This window comes from Hemitrygon akajei, chromosome 10, assembly GCF_048418815.1.
Source record: "Hemitrygon akajei chromosome 10, sHemAka1.3, whole genome shotgun sequence".
NCBI classification, from domain to species: Eukaryota; Metazoa; Chordata; class Chondrichthyes; order Myliobatiformes; family Dasyatidae; genus Hemitrygon; species Hemitrygon akajei.
Genome location: NC_133133.1, coordinates 143,091,401 through 143,111,821, shown reverse-complemented (window position 1 = coordinate 143,111,821; position 20,421 = coordinate 143,091,401). Strand labels below are relative to the sequence as shown.

Genomic DNA, 20,421 nt, shown 5'->3' with positions numbered 1-20,421 from the left:
GTTCCGGAGGACTGGAAGATTGCAAATGTCAACTCCACTATTTAAGAAGGGGGCCAAGGAAGCAAAATGGAAATTATAGACCTGTTAGCTTGACATCGGTGGTTGGGAAGTTGTTGGAGTCGATTGTCAAGGATGAGGTTATGAAGTACCTGGAGGCATATGACAAGATGGGCAGAACTCAGCATGGTTCCCTTAAAGGAAAATCCTGCCTGACAAACCTAGTGCAATTTTTTGAGGAAATTACAAGTAGTCTAGACAAGGGAGATGTAGTGGATGTTGTGTATTTGGATTTTCAGAAGGCCTTTGACAAGATGCCGCACATGAGGCTGCTAAACAAGATAGGAGTCCATGGAATTACGGGAAAGTTACATACGTGGATAGAGCATTGATTGATTGGCAGAAAACAGAGGGTGGTAATAAAGGGATCCCATTCTGGTTGGCTGCCGGTTACCAGTGGTGTTCCACAGGGGTCTGTGTTGGGGCCGCTTCTTTTTACATTGTATATCAACGATTTGGATTATGGAATAGATGGCTTTGTGGCTAAATTTGCTGATGATACAAAGATCGGTGGAGAGGCCGGTAGTGCTGAGGAAACAGAGTCTGCAGGGAGACTTGGATAGACTGGGGGAAAAGGGCAAAGAAGTGGCAAATGAATTACAATGTTGGAAAGTGTATGGTCATGCACTTTGGTAGAAGAAATAAACGGGCAGACTATTATTTAAATAGGGAGAGAATTTAAAGTTCTGAGATGCAACGGGACTTGGGAGTCTTCATGCAGGATACCCTTAAGGTTAACCTCCAGGTTGAGTCGGTGGTGAAGAAGGTGAATGCAATGTTGGCATTCATTTCTAAAGGAATAGAGTATAGGAGCAGGGATATAATGTTGAGGCTCCATAAGGCACTTGAAATACTGTGTACAGTTTTGGGCTCCTTATTTAAGAAAGGATTTGCTGGCATTGGAGAGTGTTCAGAGAAGATTCAGTAGAATGATTCTGGGAATGAGGGGGTTAACATATGAGGAACATTTGATCGCTATTGGACTGTACTCGTTGGTGTTTAGAAGAATGAGGGAGGATCTCATAGAAACATTTCAAATGTTGAAAGGCATGGACAGAGTGGATGTGGCAAAGTTGTTTCCCATGGTGGGGGAGTCTAGTACGAGAGGACATGACTTGGAGATTGCAGGGCGCCCATTCAGAACAGAGATGCGAAAAAAAAATTTAGCCAGAGGGTGGTGAATCTATAGAATTTGTTGCCACGGGCGGCAGTGGAGGCTAAGTCATTGGGTGTGTTTAAGGCAGAGATTGATAGGTATCTGAGTAGTCAGGGTATCAAAGGTTATGGTGAGAAGGCAGGGGAATGGGACTAAAGGGGAGAGTGGATCAGCTCATAATGAAATGGCAAAGCAGACTCAACGGGCCAAATGGCCGACTTCTGCTCCTTTGTCTTATGGTCTTATAAAAGCCACCTAATGCATTAATGCAGATTTCCAGCATCTGCAGATTTTCTCTTGTTTGTAATGCATTAATGTTTTGGTACTGATTTTAGAGTTATACAGCAGGGAATCAGGTCATTTGGGCTACTAAGCTCATGCCACTCATCAAGCAGTCAACTACACCAGCCCATCTTATTCACTCTGAATGTCAACCAATCTATCTTTAGGGTGTAAGAAGGAACTGAACAGGAACAGCATGCAAACTCCAAAAGTTAAGAGTTCAAACTGGGCCCTTGGAGCTTTGAGGCAGCTGCTCTACTAGCTGCATCATCACACTGCTTAGAGCAGATGAAATCGCTCATTTATTCCTTGTTTTCATTATTCTTAACGAAAATATATAGGCCCTTAAAATATGTAACTAATTAAGCTGCAAAAATACTTTAAATATAGCCATTAATAAAATTACAACAAATTTCATCAAACCTTTTTAAAATTATTACCCACATACAAGTTATTGAACAACAAAGCTGCAATTTAAACACAAATCTCAAATAGTCCATATTTGAATAAAAATCAATGCAAAGTGAGAAAGTGCAAAATGGAAGAAATCTAAAAATCCTGCAGCTCAGATCTGGGCACCTACGAGATACTCGGTAAGCAATGGTAGCAGCACAATTACATGACACCATCGGGTGTAATCTCATAGCATCACCATTCAGCCAGGGGTTCAACTGTAATTTAATGGTGGAAGCACCAGAACTAACTAACTAATGAAGATTTCGGGTAAAGCAAAAGCAAAAGAACTAATCATACCAAACCAAAAAAAACCCTGCATATTGTGGACAGAAAAGCAATTCCATAATCAACAGGTCAAAGCCTTGTACACATTATCCCATTGTAAATGATGGACAATTAAAGTGGAATGGGGGGGGGTTTGAAATAAAACCCATCCACAGCAATTGCATATACTATTGTCAGTAGAAAAGACAAGCCAAATCATTTGTAACCATCTTCAGCTACAAATGCCAAGTGGCTGATCTATCTCAACAACTTGCTAAGCACTTGCGACCAGAGAAACTAGATTTTGGTCAATTTGATTAATTCCCAGCAGACCAAGGATTGGTTCTGTGCACCAAATATAGTAAAAGGAATGGACCCAAACTACAATCTAGCTAAGGCAATGAAGGCTTCTTTTCCAGAACCAGAAATCTGACCCACCACAATGACAAAAGCATCGGCATGACGAAGTGGAAAATCACCCAAGCTCATCCTGTCTACAAACAGTGGAACAAACACAATCCATTTTACTGTACCATTGAAAATTCCCCCCTCCCATAACAAAGTGAAGGAAAGGTTTGTCAACAACACTGTCAAGCAACAATTATTCACCAAAAACTCACTCATCAATGCTCAATATAGACAGGGACATGCATTTCTACATATTATTTGAGTCTTGATTTAAATAAATAAGATCTGAATTTCAGAACAGCAGAGAGAACACTGCTCTTGAAATCAATACAGTATTTTTCTAATTGCGGTATCATCTGCAAAACCAACCAAAGGCTTGAGTTACAAGTATTGCACAAAATGATGGCTATGGTTGTTGAAGATTAATCATCTCATTCTTGATCAAGGCAGCATTCTGGACTCATCTTAAGTTGCTTCATCCCCTAACTAGAAGTGGCAATACTTGGTTGTATTTGCAACTCCCAAGATAATGCAATTTTCCCAGCAGAATTTGGACAATATTCAAGATTGGTCTGATGGCCCAATGATGAGACAAACGTCACAACAGTGCAGCAGTTTGCCCAATGCTATTACAGCTCGGGGTGTTTCAGAATTTGGAGTTCAATTCCGGTGCTGTTCTTTAAGGAGTCTCTGTACGTCCTCCCTGTGGAATGCATATGTTTTTCCCCAGGTGCTGTTTCCCTCCCACAGTCCAACAGCTTACCAGTTGTAAATTATCCTGTGATTAGGTTAGGGTTAATCCGGGTTGTGGGATTGCTGGGGTGGGATAGCTCAAAGGGCCAGAAGGGCCTACTTCATGCTGTATTGGCAAATAGATAAAGATCATCTTTTACTTATTAAAACTGGAAGCCAAATAACTGAAAACAAAGACAACAGCAGAAGAATTAAGCAATTTAAGACTAAAATTAAGTTTGCTTTTCACCATTTTCTAGGAAAAGGTGAAAATCCATTCCTCAATTTTGCAAAACTTCTAAATAATTTGACAATTTAGTTTCATAATGCCAGCTAGTATTTGTTTATATAAAATTTCTCCCCTTCTACATCAACTGTCATCTGGCTTTCAAAAGTAATCCTAAATCCATTCATAATTCAAATTTTTAAGCAAATTTCAACTATCAAGAGATCCTTGAGAGTTACAACAGGGGCACTAAATCATTAACATATCTGTGTGAAAATATGGATTTGAAAATTAATCTATCTCCCTTTGAAATCTGCTTACTTAATTACATACAAGATTGTGTTGTGGAATCACACACATTCAGAACAGTTGACACTCAAAATCTGAATTAAGTGCCATATTACACAATTGAATATAAACACAAAGTTCAAAACTATATTTGAATAGTATATGAAAAGATCTAAAGATATGTAATAATTCAAATGGATTTTATAGCTACTGTGATATCTGATTCATCATGGCCCAGATTTTTAGCCTCTGGTAAGGAGATAAATAATGCTTGGATTTGTGGCTTACCTAATCTACAATCTGATCCAATATTCTGCACTCTACAGAGCAAATGAGAATATAACAAATAATAGGAAATCCTTTCAATCAGGTTGAATAATCCCTGTTGAGTCCATACCTGGAAATATTGAATGAGAATGAACAACCAGGTTTTAAATCATGTCCTGAGAAAGAATTTTGAAACTAAACTGGTCTGAGTCAACAGTCAGTTATCAGTACAGGTGGCCCCCTTTTTCAAACATTTGCTTTACGATACCTTGCTGTTACGAAAGACCTACATTAGTTACCTGTTTTCGCTAACAGAAGGTGTTTTCACTGTTACGAAAAAAGGCAGCGCACGCCCCCAGAACTGCATTCTAGCCGCCATAGCTTAAACACGTGCCTGTGAGCATCTGTGCTTTATGTCGATTTATTTTGTGCATCCGTTAACAAGATGAGTTCTAAGGTATCGGAAAAGCCTAAAAGAGCTCGTAAGGGTGTTAAACTCAGCGTAAAACTAGATATAATTAAGCGTTTTGATCGTGGTGAACGAAGTAAGGACATTGTTCGTGCATTGAACCATTCACACTATTTATATGCAGAGAGAAAGAATCTTGAAAGTTGCTGATGTTACTGTTGGTTCTGCTCGTAGCAAAGTGGTCTCTCTTAGTCGGCATCCAATAATGGATAAAATGGAAAGTCTATTGCTTGAGTGGATTGAAAGGTGTACAAAGCGTGGTGTTCCGTTATCTTATACTTACGGAGAAATTAGTCAGTCTTTTTAGTAAGCTGAAACAGAAAGCACTGGACGATGGTGATGAAAGTGTTGCGAAAGTGGAATTTAAAAGGTAGTCATGGGTGGTTTGATCGGTTTCTGAGGCGAGGGCAGCTTCATAGCTTAAAGATTACTGGAGAGAGTGCTTCAGCTGATACTGAAGCTGCCGAAAAGTTCCCAGCAGAACTTAAGATAATAATTACAGAAGGTGGTTATTCGTATAAGTGTTTAACTGTGATGAAACCGCAATTTATTGGAAAAAAAATTGCCGAGCACCCCAACCTCCGATGACACAGCCTAACACACCATCAGTGTGCTCGCTGTCTTCCCGATTCCGGTAAGTGGAACAACATTGTACATACATTATTTCTACTTTATATAGGCTGTGTATGTTTATGTGTTATTTGGTATGATTTGGCAGCTTCATAGCTTAAAGGTTACTGGAGAGACTGCTTCCGCTATGTAGCGAGATTATATGCTACACTAGACAGTGCAGCAATGATTGCAGAAAAGTATTTCTACTGTATATAGGCTGTGTATCTATATGTTACTGTTATTCTAGGTTTTATGTGTTATTTGGCATGACTTTGTAGGCTTTTTTTGGGTCTGGGAATGCTCACAAATATTTCCCAAATAAATAAATAGTAATTGCTTATTCACTTTACAACATTCCGGCTTACGAACCATTTCATAGGAACGCTCTACCTTTAGATAGCGGGGGAAACCTGTATTCAGATATGCCAAAAGTTTCAGCACACAGGTTGGCATTAATGAGTCTCATCATTACTTCAATTACAAAATCATACCAATGATTTACATTACAATGTGACTCATAACACAACACAGTTCTGTTTTTAAAGAGCAAACACAAGGAAATCTGCAGATGCTGGAAATTCAAACACACAAAATGCTGGTGGAACACAGCAGGCCAGGCAGCATCTATAAGGAAAAGCACTGTCGACGTTTCGGGCCGAGACCCTTTGAGACCCAGGACAAAGGGTCTCGGCCTGAAACGTCGATAGTGCTTTTCCTTATAGATGCTGCCTGGCCTGCTGTGTTCCACCAGCATTTTGTAACAGTTCTGTTTTTACTACATGGAGTACATGAAGAGCGGTAGGTGCTTGGAATGCAGTGCTAGAGAAGGTGGTGGCAGGCAAGTTACAATAGCAAGGCTTAATCGGCATTTAGAAAGACATGAACTGGCAGGGAATGGAAGAATATGCAAGCAGACTGGATTCATTTAATTTTAAAGCATAGAAACAGGCCCATCAGCCCAAGTGGTCCTCCCCTCTATATACCTATCCAAATGAGTCTTAAATGTTGAATTTGTGCCCACCTTAAACACTTCCTCTGGCAGCTTATTCCGGTTACTCACTACCCTTTGTGTAAAGCAGTTACCTCACAAGTCACAATCTCTCCCCTCTTACCTTGTGCCTGTGTCCTCTAATTTTGGACTCCATAATCCTAGAGAAAAGACTATGACCATCCACCTTATTTATATCTCTCATGATTTTGTAAACTTCTGAGGCCACTTCTCATTCTCCTATGTCCTAAGGGTGGCCAACTTTTCCCTAGTACTCAGGCCCTTTAGTCCAGGCAGCATCATTGTAAATCTCTTTTGAACCCTCAGCAGCTTGACAATGTTTTCCCTATAGCAGGAACTGTACTCAATGTCCCTAGCACAGTCTCACTAATGACAAGGATAACTGTAAAATGCCTTTAATATACTGTAGCGATGTGCTACACACAGCGCTGAAATAACGACACGCAGTCGGTAAGTCGTTTTGAGACTAGTTTATTCAAACTTTGCGGCGCTGGCATTTAAATCCCCAGCGCCCGCCCTCTCCGGGCGGAAATGACATCAGAGGTGCATTACCAAAGTCTCCCCCCGCGCGCTGGCTATTTGTGAGCCGGTTCGCCTGCGCAGAAAGTGGGTCGCCACAATACCATCGACTTGCATGGCCTCAATTTCAGATCCCTGTTCCACAACACTTGCCAGTGCCCTGTCAAGTCCTACCCTGGTTTGAATATTCAAAATGCATTGCCACACACTTGCCCAAGTTGAAATTCACTTGCCATTCTTCAGCCCACCTCCTTAATACTCAAGCCCTCTAATTCAGGCAGCATCCTCATAACTCTATTTTGCACCCTCTGCAGCTTGATCAAGATTGCTTTATAGTTCACTGTTACCTACTTCACCATCAAGAAGACCCACTAAATTTAGCATCACATCCTAATCATTTATATAAAAATGAACAGAGGTCACAACACTGACTCCTGGTCACCAGTCAGAGAATTCACCTTTAACCATCACCCTCTGCTTCCTATCAATGAGGCAATTCTGAATACACCTAGTTAGCTCCCCCCGAATCCCATGAAACTTAACTTGCAGATAAGCCTGCTATGCAGGCCCTTGTCAAAGGCCTGGCTGAAGTCCATACAGACAACATTCACTGTCCTACCCTCATCTATTCACTGTCCTACCCTCATCTATCCCTCTAGTGACTTCAAAAACGAACTCTAAATGATTGACCAGACTTAACATCCCTTCCACAAAATCATGCTGACTATTCCTGATCAAGCCTTGACTACCCAAGTGATTGTAGATCTCATCCCTCAGAACTCCTTCCAGTAACTTTCCTACATTGAAGTTAGGCTCACTGGACAGTAATTCAATGCCTATCCTTGCTACTCTTCTTAAAGAAAAGATTAACCACTCTCCAGTCTTCTAGGGTAGTGGTCACCAACCTTTTTAAGCCCAAGATCCCCTACCATGGCCTTAGTAAAAGGCAAGATCAACCCCAGATCAATTAGTTACATGCATGCACACCAGGGCAGAAAAGACCGGAAGTAAAACCCCACAACCCAGAAGTAGAAATAATGTATAAACACCAGGAGTACCAACCCTTTTTTTTACACCGTGGACTGGTTTAATATTGACAATATTCTTGCGGGCCGGCTGACGGGGGAGTGGGGTGTTAAACACGACGGGAATACAGCAATACTCAAAGGAGGTTCCTTATGTCCAGTCTATTCTGCAATTTAGTTTTCGCGGCTCTCGGCACTTAGCTTCTATCCCACGCTGCTCACGTTTTTTCCGCTGGAAAAAAACTCAACAGGCTTGTCTTTCAGTGCAGGGTTCTTGGACTCAGGGTACCGAAGCAGTTTTGAAGGCTTCATTGCCTCATCAGACAGCCTTCGGGTCCGAGCTCCAGCCTCCCTCCACCCGCTGCCAGACCCCTTGGCCAGGTGCAGCTGTTCCTGTACCGGGGCTGCGGCAGTCGCAGTCCGGAGAGAGCAACCGACCGAGCGCAAGCCCTCCCCCCTTGTAGGATCTATCGGCCAACAAAAGTTTGTTTCAGTAGATTGCAGCGAGGTAGCTGCTCTGATACTTACGAAACGCTGGGCCCAAATTAGGTCGTCTGCAAATGTTTTAGCACCAGGTTCCCCACATTCGGTGCGTTAAACAGGTTTAGAGGCAGTGCTCCAGGTCAGTAGCGACAGCACTTCCTGCTGGCCGCCTGGGCCAACCAGTGACCCCTGGCACGAGGGTGTCACTGCGTTTAGGCGACTGATGACCTCGCATGCGTTCAAGTTCAACAGTGGGCAGGACAGGGAATGAGGAAAGGTGCAGCTGACTCGTATTTTCCTCGCGGCCTGGTGGTTGGGGACCACTGAAGTACACTGTGTAGTGCGGGGAAAGCTACATGCACACGCACTGGGCAGAAAGAACGGAACTAACCCCGCAACCCGGAAACAATCTCTCAACAGTAGTTGTGTATTATTTATTTATTTATTTATTTATTTTTTGGGATCTGCTGGGAAAGTCTCAAAGATCAACTAGTTGATCGCGATCGACGGGTTGGCGACCACTATTCTAGAGGCTAACAATGAAGCAACTATCCCTACAAGGGTGTCTCCAATTTCTTCCCAGGCCTCCCATAACATTCAGTGGTGTATTTGTTCAAGCCCTGGGGGTTTACCCAATTTGCTGTGTTTCAAGGCTGTAATACCACCTTATATGTAATATGCATTTGATTCAACACCTGCTTATTACGTTCATTTCCATGGCATCAATGATAGTAAACACAGGTGAAAACAACTTTAAAAGACTCAGCCATCTTCTCCGGTTTCATAGGCAGACCTGGTTGTTTTTAAAGAGGATTTAGTCATCCTTTTACTGTTAATAACTGAAGAATCTCTTGGGATTATCTCTAACCCTGCCTGCCAAATCCATCTCATCGCCTCTTTTTGCCCTACTGATTTCTCAAGCCTGAGGATTCATTTATACCCAATTGCCTAAACACAATGTATACTTCCTTCATTACCCTAGTCAGAGCCTTAATATCACTGAGGGGTCCCCAAACTTGCTGTTTCTACCTTTCACCCAACACGATCAAAGTTGTCGCTGAACTCTTGCTACGACCATTTCAAAAGCCTCCCAATTACCAACTGCTGCTTTACCTTTAAATAGTTATTCAGTTGACCCCAGCTAGATCTTGCCTAACGTCCTTCAAGTTGACCCTGTTCCAGTTCAGGACTTTAACCTGTAGACCTGCTGTATTTCTTTCCAAAGCTATTTCAAAATTAATAGAATTGGGATCACAGGAATCTACACAATTACATAAAACTTCTTCAAGTTCCTGCTGGTGGGTGGCGGGGGTGGTAAGGGCTATAATATAGCCCTACCAAGGTGACCACGCCTTCTTAATCTAAGACCTAGCCAAAAGGCCTTATTAAAATATCCTCTAAACACTGCTGCAACGTCCTCCCATTTCAAAAAGGCAACACCCCCTATATTCTTATCTGTTTCTCTAGTCACATCCAAAGCTTCAGTATCCTGAAACATTAAGCTGACAGTCTTGCCCTCTCCTCATCCGTGATTCTGTTATAGTTACAGTTCTCCAGTCCCTGGAGGTATCCACACCACCAGTTTTCTGCCTGAATTATTAAGCTACATGCACTGAAATAGATGCAATTTAAAGTAGCAGTCCTACCTGCTCTCTTACTGTAAACATGATTATCCTGATAATGAAGCTTAGATTCTTTGGTTCAAAGTTCAAAGTGTAGTTATTATCAAAATAAGTACAAGAACCTTGAGATTCATTCTCTTACAGGCATTTACAGTTGAACATGGAAACACAATGGAACCAATGAAAAACTACATAAAGACTGACAAACAGCCAATGTGCAGAAGACTACAAACAGCAAATAAAAATAATAAATAAACAAGTAAAAAACACTGAGAAAAGGAGTTGTAGTCTTTGGAAGTCAGTCTATAGGTTAGTGGAATTAGTTCAGAGTTGAGTTGAGTGAAGTTATCCATGCTGGTTCAGGAGACTGATGGCTGAAGGGTGGTAACTATTCCTGAACTGGGTGGTGGGACCCTGTCCTCCTTACCAACAGTATCAGCGAGAAGAGATCATGACCTGGCTAGCAGGGATCCTTGATGATGGATGCTGCTTTCTTACTGCAGCGTTTCTTGTAGCTGTTCTCAGTGGTGGAGAGGGAATTTCCTGGGATGGATTGGGCTGTACCAATCACTTCTTGTAAACTGTTCTTGAACACTGGTGTTACCATACAGACTGTGATGCAACCAGAATACAACTCCACCGTGTAGCTATAGAAAGTCGTCAGCTTTAGATGACATGCTAAATTTGCGCAAGTTTTTAGTAGAGGCGCTGTCACGCCTTCTTTTTAAATGTTACTTACATGCTGGTCCCAGGACAGATACTCTGATACGATAACGTCAAGAAATTTAAAGTTAGGTACCCTTTCCACCACCAATTCCCTAATGAGGACTGGTTCATGGACGTCCTCATGGACTGCACGTATACCTGTCTTCTCACTGATTTCACTCTTTCAAGTAACTCCCCAATCTAGTTTAAAATCTCCCTGGGCAAATTTCCCCACAACGAGATTCCCCCCCCCACCCTCCCAAGTGTAACCTGTGCCTCTTGTACAGGTTGTCTCTACCCCAGAAGTGATTCCAATGATCCAAAAACCTGAATTCCTCCCCCGCTGCAGCTTTTCAGTAATGCATTCATCTGCTCTAGCTTTCTATTGCTGGACTCACTAGCACATGATCCAAAGATTACTAACTTGCGGTCCAGCATTTCAAATTTCTTACCCAATTTCCTATCTCATTCTCTAGGAAGAGATTTTCTGTTCTACCTGTATTATTTGTTCCAATGTGTACAACAAGTTCCGGCTATTTACCCTCATCCTTGAGAACGTAACGCAGCTGCTCAGACGTCCTTAACCCAGGCACTTGGGAGGGAACACGTCACACAAGCATTTTTTTGCAGCCAAAGAATCTCCCGTCTGTCTCCCTCACTATTGGGTCTCCCATCACTACTCTCTGTCTGACAGCAACCTATCCTTCTGAGCCTCAGAGCCAGACACAGTGAGCTGAAATGCCTCTTCAATGCTATACTCATTCACTTTCTAAATACATTATCTACTTAGAACTCCACATTAAGAATACTTCTTAACTAATTAATCCATCAAAACATATCACTGAAAACCTGGCTTCAAAATAATTACTAACACTTTAAATTTTAAATCTACAACTATTTAAATATCTGTGGACGGCAATTGTTTCTATAATGTGACTTCCTGCTGTTATGTTTATGTTAGCCTCACCCGCCCATTATTAATTCACATGAATTCACTCATTTATTCACATTTCTCATTGCTACATTCATTACTGGAAAATCTGGCTACTGAGATTTCACAAATCAATTAATTGTTGCTCTTCAATACCAATTCTCACCTGACACTTCCAATTTTCGAAAAAGTGCAAGGAGATTTTCAAAATTGACGTTATATCAACATGACCATATTTGCATTTTGTAAAAACTTTATTTTTACTTGCAGATCCCTTTTTTAAAAAAGCCCAAGCCACACTAAAATTTTCGCATTATTAGATTAATCCAAACTGTGCTTCAGAACAAAGATGCTACATATGTGCATTCTTGAGATGCATCAGCTTCATTCAAATAACCATATAGATAAATAATCTTCCTTCCTAATATACTTTCATCTAAGTTTATTTGAAGGGTGATGTTGAAAAAAGATGTAAGTCAAAGTTAATTTAAAAATGTTGAGTTTGTAAAACAGATTTGAAACAAGCCACATGTTTAATTTTGCACTAAATTTCAATATAATGCCAACTAGCTGATATCTGAAGCAGGACAATTATCAATTGGTGCTTAACTCACAGAAAAATTCAACTACCACACTCACCTTGAAGATTCCAATTCCTATCAAGGAGAGTGCTTTCTCTCTTTTGACAGAATACTTTTTCCTTAAAGTAAAAAAAGCCTCAAGGATAAAAAATAAGCTACTTAAAGTAAGTTAACAAATGTTATTAAGAACAGTTAGGGAATGATCAAGAAATACACTGAGTGGAGATTTTGGACAAAAAGGTAGGTAACAACATCAACCAAAAACTAGTCAGTGATGGCATTCAATGCTAAAATTTTCATTAAACATTGAAAAATCAGTTCTTATCAGAAAGATAAAATCAATCCTACTTCTGGTGACCATCAAAAGGTAGCCATTTTTGGGATGAATATACTTTTGTCAGTTCCAAAGTTCTCTCTCTGTGTGGATTCTCCTCCACCATACATCTCAGTTCAGTCACCCATTCATTTTACCTTCTTGTTTGGTGTCAAGTTTTGTTCATACACCTATGAAATACCATGGGAATAGTTTACAGCATTAAAAGATGTTAGCGAATGGAAATTGGTGCTAGGGTATTGAGAGAAACTTGATTTCAATGCTTAAGAGAAGTACATGGATGGCAGGGGTATAGAGGACTATGGTTAGGATGTAGGTCAATAGGACTAGGCAGTTTAAATGGTTCGTAACAGACTGGATGCGCCAAAGATTCTTTTTCTGTCCTGTACTTTTCTATGGCTCTAGAAGCACCTCAGGTTGAGTGACCACACTTAGGAAAATTTCTTTTTCCACTTTCACACTTCTTTCACTCATTTTTAGAACTTTAAGCTAGTAAATGTTTCATGGTATTCATTAATGATTAGATGCAATATAAATTCCATTAGATTAATTATGCATATTGCTAGAGATCAATTAAATGAATTATAGTAAGGATATGTACAGAGGTAGGATAAGAGTAGATATGGAAAACAGATGTTTCTAACAGAGACATCGGCTTTAGAACAGTTCTCACTTGCATAAAGAATGGAATCCTTATGGAAGTTGGGGACTGTCTGTACTTTTACCAGGACTGGAGTGGTTCAAGCAGGTGGCTCATCACTTTCCTAATGACAAATTGCCAGAGATGCCAATGATCAATAAAAAATAAATTATAAATTAAACTGCCATTGGGCTCATGCTGTACAGTACTGCTGTATGCTTACTTGAAGATAATATTGAAGTCAACTACATAGTAAATACATACGAAATTTAAATTTACAACCTAGTACAATAAGTGAAATGTGCATTACTGATCACTAACAACACCCAAAGCAGAATGTACAGTCTTAAACACCTGGAACATGAAGAATAAAGTGTAGACAGTTTACACAAGATTTAACATGCACTGTAACTATTAAGCACTGCGCAACCTAGAAAGTTGCCAGTTACATCATGTAATTTTTAAATGGGTGCAGCTTTAATACTACTTCTGTAAACTGTAAAATAAGAACATGCACATAATGGGAAAAAATTGTAGGAGATTAAAGTGGAGGAAGTGAAACAGCTCATTATCTCTCAATGTGGAAATTAAAAACATGTCTACAAAAATGAAACAGACATTAATGAAATATTGGGTCAAAGTTGATGCACGACAGAATTTAGTGCAAATACCAGAGAATAACCTGGGTCAGATTGCCATATCTATGATCTCAAAAAATATTACATGGCAGCAGGAGACCCATTCCCTGCAAAATCAAAATATAACTTAAAAGATAACTCAAAAGATAGCAACAAATATGATGTGTAGATTTCAGCATCTCGACTATTCATTTTTCAGCAGACTGGTATTCTCTAGAACTGAACAATATGCCTACATAGAAGTTTAAACCAAAACACAAGATGCAAGACTCAAAGGACAAATTCACAAAAAAAATTAAAAAGGAAATTGTGCAAATTTCTTAAAATATTTCAAGCCTCATGGATGAGAAGGTTCATTTCAATGCCCTGCATAAGGAAAAACTCTGAAACAACTACTTCAGAATTAAATTATACTTTTATTGCAAGAAAAGTTCCTTTCCAGTGAGGCACAATTTCATCATCAAAATAGAACACAATGTTTTGAAGTTATGAAAATTAAACCCAAGTTCTCCAGAAGGCATGCCTTGGACCAAACTTATTTACCACCATCAAAACAATTAAAATGTTTGCTGCATTGAGCAATCAATGTCATACTGCAAACACAAATACTATCCAGTGAAAGCTTTTAATGACTAACCAATACATCATCTAACCAAATAACATTCAATTTAGTTTAAATCAATGCATTCAGAACTTTCTGACATTACTTCTTGTCATTTGATATACAGGTAGAGAAAATGAACAGCATCATGTTGGTATAGCTGGCAGTTTCCCTTCACGTTTATTCACACTGAAAAGTCCTGAACATGTGCGATGAAACCTAAGATTTCAGGATTTAGTGGTAATTCGAATGGCCATTTCTATATCAGTATTCCTTGATACTTTGGCATTATGGTGGAGAAACAGCCATTCAGACCAACGTCAGACCACAGTTTACTGGGGCTTCAAGAGCATAGCCAGGCTTTAGATATTTTTAAACATTGTGTTTTTATTTCATTTTTAAAGTTTTAATATATTCCAATATATCAAATATTTTAACAATTATTTCAATTTCTGATAAATGAAAATCCAGTGCAGTAAAACTGATAATCCACTACCTGATTATTTGGAAATGGCAATAGTCTAGCATCAAGTTTGAGAGAAAATGTTTTCCACACTCCTAATCCAACTTTCCCGAGGGCCACGTTTTCCTATTCACTTAAAATTCAAAGTTCTACTGCCTGCATTCCCTTGAAATTTAACTGATTCCATTTCCTGTGGTCCCTTGAAACTGAACAAGGTTTGATTGGTCACACTTCCTTTGAACTAAGACCTTGTTTCCCATTTTTCCTTTAAATCTACCAGTTCACTGCAGAGTTTATAATTCTACTGTACAAAATGGTGAGGCCACATGTAGAATATTGCGTTCAGTATTGGACAAACTGCCATTACCCTAAATTGAGTGGAGAGGACATTACCAGGCTTAAGGGACTGAGTTGTAAAGAAAGGTTGGGTAAGCCAACCTACCTCCTATTCATTGGAGCATAGGAGAATGAGAGCTGATCGTAAAGAGGTGTATAGACTCATGAGGGGAGGGGCACAGACAGAGTTAATGCACAAAATATTTTCCCCAGGGTTAGGGAATCAAGAAATAGGCAGCATAGGTTTAAGTTGAGGAGAGTTTTAATAGGTACCTGAAGGGCAACCTTTTCACCCAGAGGAACTACAAACCTGTATTAATTAGAACCGATTAAACACACATGCATCACCTCCGGTCAACATCAGAGTAAATCGAGTCACGGCAACAACATAATAACATAAGAGGCGTCATGTAGTGAGCGAAGAATCCAATGGTCAAAGTTTGTGCAGCAGCAGAAGTAGGATTGGCTGGACTTCCTAATCAGGGAAGTTGGTGAGGCTATGGACTGTGAAGGGACGGGAGGGAGAGATACAGCAAGAGTGAACATAGGAAAGGGACAGTCATCTAATACTAAAGGTTTTTTTTATAAAAAAAGTCATTAAAGAATTCATCGGAGAGAGAGAGGCCATTGCAGAGAGGGTTGAACAGTTGTGGGCCCTGGAGCGAGAGGCTGTCATGCTTTGTGTGCTTCATACAACATTTCAAAGCTCATTACGAAACCTGAAAAACCCTATACAATGGGACTGATTATGGCAGTAGTACTGGAGGTTCCCAGTACAGTTTTGCATAAATCACAAGACCAAATAATTAAAGCAATTCTGCTCAGCAACTACACTGTTCAAAAGACAAATTGATGAAATTTCTAAGAATGTGGAAGATACATTGTGCAACATACTCAGGACAACAGAATTTGCTCTGCAGTTGGATGAGTCAACTTTGCCAGGCAACAAATCTTTGCTTCTTGGATATGTTGGCTTTATGAAAGGTGAAAACATGGTTTAAGAGTTGTTATTTGCAAGGGGGCTAGAAACAGATATGGAGTTAATATTTCAACAGACAGGGCATCATCAATTTCTGGATGCCACTGTGGGGTTATTATTTACTTGAAAAAGCTGTATCTAACATATTTACCATTCACTACAATTCAGATATCTGTTGCAAGATACTAAGTGAACGGCTGCATAAATGAAATACTGTTATCACAGCAGTAAATTAAATCAACTCCCATGCTCTCAATTCTTGACTATTTCAAGAGCTGTTGAACAATTTAAATGCTTGCTGTTGCACATAGAAGTTCGATGGTTCGCAAATGGAAACTGCCTGACTTTTTTTTTTACGCTTTTTGAAACTGTGATAAAATTTGTTGAAGACACGAATGCTTCATTTCAGTAATCAACTCAAGAATATTAGGTATGACCTTGCTTATCTGTCAGAGTTATTCAAAGTTTAACAATATCAATTTTCAATTGCAAGGGAATGATGTGAATCTTATCAAAGTCAAATCTATCATCTCCACATATCTGTCCAAGTTAACCCTATTTAAGTGCAACATTGCCTGGCACAATCTTTCTCAATTTCTCCGAATTGGAAGAGAAAGAAAGAGTACCAGATGATCTTCAAGTATACTGTGTCCACGTGGGTGAGCTGCATAAAGACCCGTCAGAGAGATTTCAGAATCTTCTCTCAGTCCAAATTCCAGATTGGGTAATAAATCCATTCTAGAACACTTGTAATGAGCAATTAACAGGAAGGATGGAGGAAGAACTGATCTTGCTACAAAATGACTGAGCTGAAACTCAGGTTCAAAACATACCAAGACTTTTGGTTGTAGAAATAAATCTCTGAAAACTATCAACCACTGCGGGGAAAGGTCAAAATGTTGTTTATTGCCTTTCCAACATCATACTTAATCAAGCATGATTTCAGTCAGACGCCCAACTTCTTTCAAAGCAACAACAAAAGAATACAAATTACTGAACTGAGGATCTGAGACTCCTTCTGAATGACATTCAGACTAATCTTGAGAAGTTGATAGCACTGCAACAAGCCTATCCATCTCACTGAAAGGGGAAAAAATGAAGTACTGAATAGTTGGACTACTAATGTATGCTCTGCAATTGTTGATGGAAATTGTTTTTACTATATAATTAAATAAATAGTTTTATTTGCAGCTTTAAATAGATTTGAATAATCTTTGCAATTATTTGTCACTGCTTTGAATTTGCAGTCCTATTTTCTTTCACTGTCAAGTAAATCAAAATTCTCGTTTCTAAGTCATGCCCAGAAAGAGAGGGGGTGCTGGGGATGTGGTCTGGGAACCAAAGGGGTGGTAATCCAAAAATGTTTGGGAACTACTGTACTAGACTAATATCTCCAATGTTTAGGCTGTCCTATGAGGTAAACATGGACAGGCTAGGCTTGTATCTACCAAATTTTAAATGACCAAGAAGAGATAATTGAAATGTTAAAGATCCTGCATGATCTTATCAGGGTGGACATGGAGAGAGAACTTCTTCTTGTGAGAGCACCAAAATGTGGTACCACAAGGAAGTACAGGGTTTAAGAAAGCAGTAGGACAGAATTGTCTCAAGCTTTGAAATTCTCTGGAACCCTCTTCCTTAATGAGCAGTGAATGTATAGTCTTTGAATATTTTTAAGTTAAGAGCAGCAGATATACACTTGAAAGACAAGGAGTTAACATTGAAATTAAAAGGAAATCTAACATGATACATTAAATAGCAGAACAAGCTTGAAGGGCCAAGTGAACTACTTTTGTTGCAAATACATTTCTATGTATTTTTAATTTTAAATGTCATTGTCTTGCTGGAAAACAAATCTTCTCCCCAAGTCTCAGTTTTCTTGCAGACTGCTTCAGGATTTCCCTATATTTTGATGCATCCACTTTACCCTCTACTTTCACAAGCCTTCCAGGGGCTGCTGCAGTGAAGCAACACAACAGCATGATGCAGCCACCACCATGCTTCACAGTAAAGATGGTGCGTTTTTGATAATGTGCAGTGTTTCCCTTACCACAAACATAGCATTTAGTCTGATAGCCAAAAATCTCATTATTGGTTTCATCAGACCATAGATCCTTCTTCCAGCTAACTTCAGAATCTCCCACTTGCCTTCTGGCAAACTCTAGACAAAATTTCATGTGTTTCCCCCCCCCTTCCCCCCCCCCCCCAACAGTGGCTTTTTCTTTGCCACTCTCCCATAAAGTTGTAACTTTATGAAGCATCCTGGGAATAGTTGCTGTATACGTAGTCTTCCCCCATCTCAGCCACTGTTCCTTGTAACTCCTCCAGAATTGTCATAGGTCCCTTGATGACCTCCCTCACTTACTCTTCTTCTTGCATGGTCACTCAGTTTTGGAGGACGACCTGCTTTAGGCAGGTTTATAGCTGCGCCATATTCTTTCCACTTCTTGATGATTGACTCAACTGTACTCCAAGGAATATTCAGTGACTTGGAAAATTTCCTGTATCCATCTCCTGACGTGCTTTTCAATAACCTTTTCACGGAGTTGTCTGGAGTGTTCTTTTGTCTTCATGATATAGTTTATACCAGGATACTAACTCACGAGCAGCTGGACCTTCCAGATGCAGGTGTATTTTTACTACAATCTACTGAAACTCCTTGAATGCACGGAGTGATGATTTGGTGTGTCATATTAAAGGGGGTGAATACTTACGCAATCAATTGTTTTGTCTTCTGTTTGGAATTAATTTAGATAATTTTGCTAAAGATCTATTTCATTTGACATGAAAGTCTTTTTGTTGATCAATGTCAAAAAAAAAAGCCAAATTAAATCCACTGATTCAATGTTATAAAACAAAGATTTCCAAGGGGGAGGTGAGTATTTTTAAAGGCACTGTACGTCACTATACGCAATCACGAGATTCATTTTCTTGTGGACATGCTCAATAAATCCATAATAGAATAACAAATCACAATAAAATAAATGAAAGATCACACCAGCATGGGAATTCAACCAGTGGGCAAAAGACAGCAAACTATGCAAATACAAAAAGAAATAATAATAAATAAATAAGCAATCAATATCAAGAATATGAAATGAAGAGTCCTTTAAAGAGAGTGGATAGGTTGTGGGAATATTTCAATGATGAGACAAGTGAAGTTAAGTAAAGTTATCCCTTTTGATTCAAGAGTCTAGATTGTCGAGGGGCAACTGTTCCTGAACCTGGTGGTGAAAGCCCTGAAGTTCGTCCAAGTTTTAGATGTCATGCCAAATCTAAGCAAACTCCTGAGGAAGTAGAGGTGCTGCAGTACTTTCTTCGTAATTGCTCTTGCGTGCTGGACCCAAGACAGATCCTCCAAATGATAACACTGAGAAATTTTAAGTTGTTGACCCACTCCACCTTTGATGAGGACTGGCTCATGGACTCCAGTTTTCTCCTCCTGAAGTCAATAATCAGCTCCTTGGTCTTGTGACATTGAGTAAGAAGCTATTGTTAAGGTAACACTCAGCCAGATTTTCCATCTCCCTCCTAAATGCTGATTCATCACCACCTTTCATTCTGTCTATGACAGTGGTATTGTCAACAATATGACATGGGAGTTGTGTTTAGCCTTACAGTCCAAGTGTAAGGTGAGTGGAGGAGGCAGTCAGTCAGTCACACAACCTTGTGGTGTACCTGTGCTGATGAAGAATATGAAGGAAGTGTTATTGCTAATCTGAACTATCTGAGGTTTGCAAGTGAGGAAATCAAGGATCCAATGAGGTATTGAGGCCAAGGTCCTGAAGCTTATTCATTAGTATTGAGGGGATGACAGTATTGAATACCAAGCTGTAGTTGACAAAGAGCACCCTGATGTATACATCTTTGCTGTCCAGATGTTACAGAGTTGAGTGAAGAGCCAATGAGATGAAGCAGATCGCCCAAATCACTTCTCAGTGAGGAGTTGATATGTTTCATCACCAACCTCTCTAAGCACTTCACCATAGTGAATATAAGTCCTACTGGACGCTGGTCATTGAGGCAGGTTTGCACGTTCTTCTTAAGGCTGATACATACTTGTGCGTCGCATCGACACCGTAGGTAATGCATACCCTACATTGTAGGGTGATGTGCACCTCTCCAGAGAAGTTACTCATGCGTCGCGGCAATGCAGACCACAACAACTGTGATTGGTCCGCTTGGTAGCATTGCATTTCCTCCTACGCATTTCCAGTTGCTTCTTCTCCTCCATGTCTGTAGGCTGTGCGTACACCGATGCGAAATAGATGAACCAAATCGTCAAATCTATCTGCCATCATGCAAAAATATTTGAAATGCATTTCCTCGTCCATGTCT

The 20,421-nt window shown here is 39.9% G+C and overlaps 1 protein-coding gene across 4 annotated transcripts in view; it reads right to left on the bottom strand.

Moving 5' to 3' along the window:
• The window catches only part of nup50 (nucleoporin 50), a 76,130-nt gene that overhangs the window by 33,487 nt on the left and 22,222 nt on the right, over nucleotides 1-20,421 (bottom strand). The window lies entirely within an intron of this gene.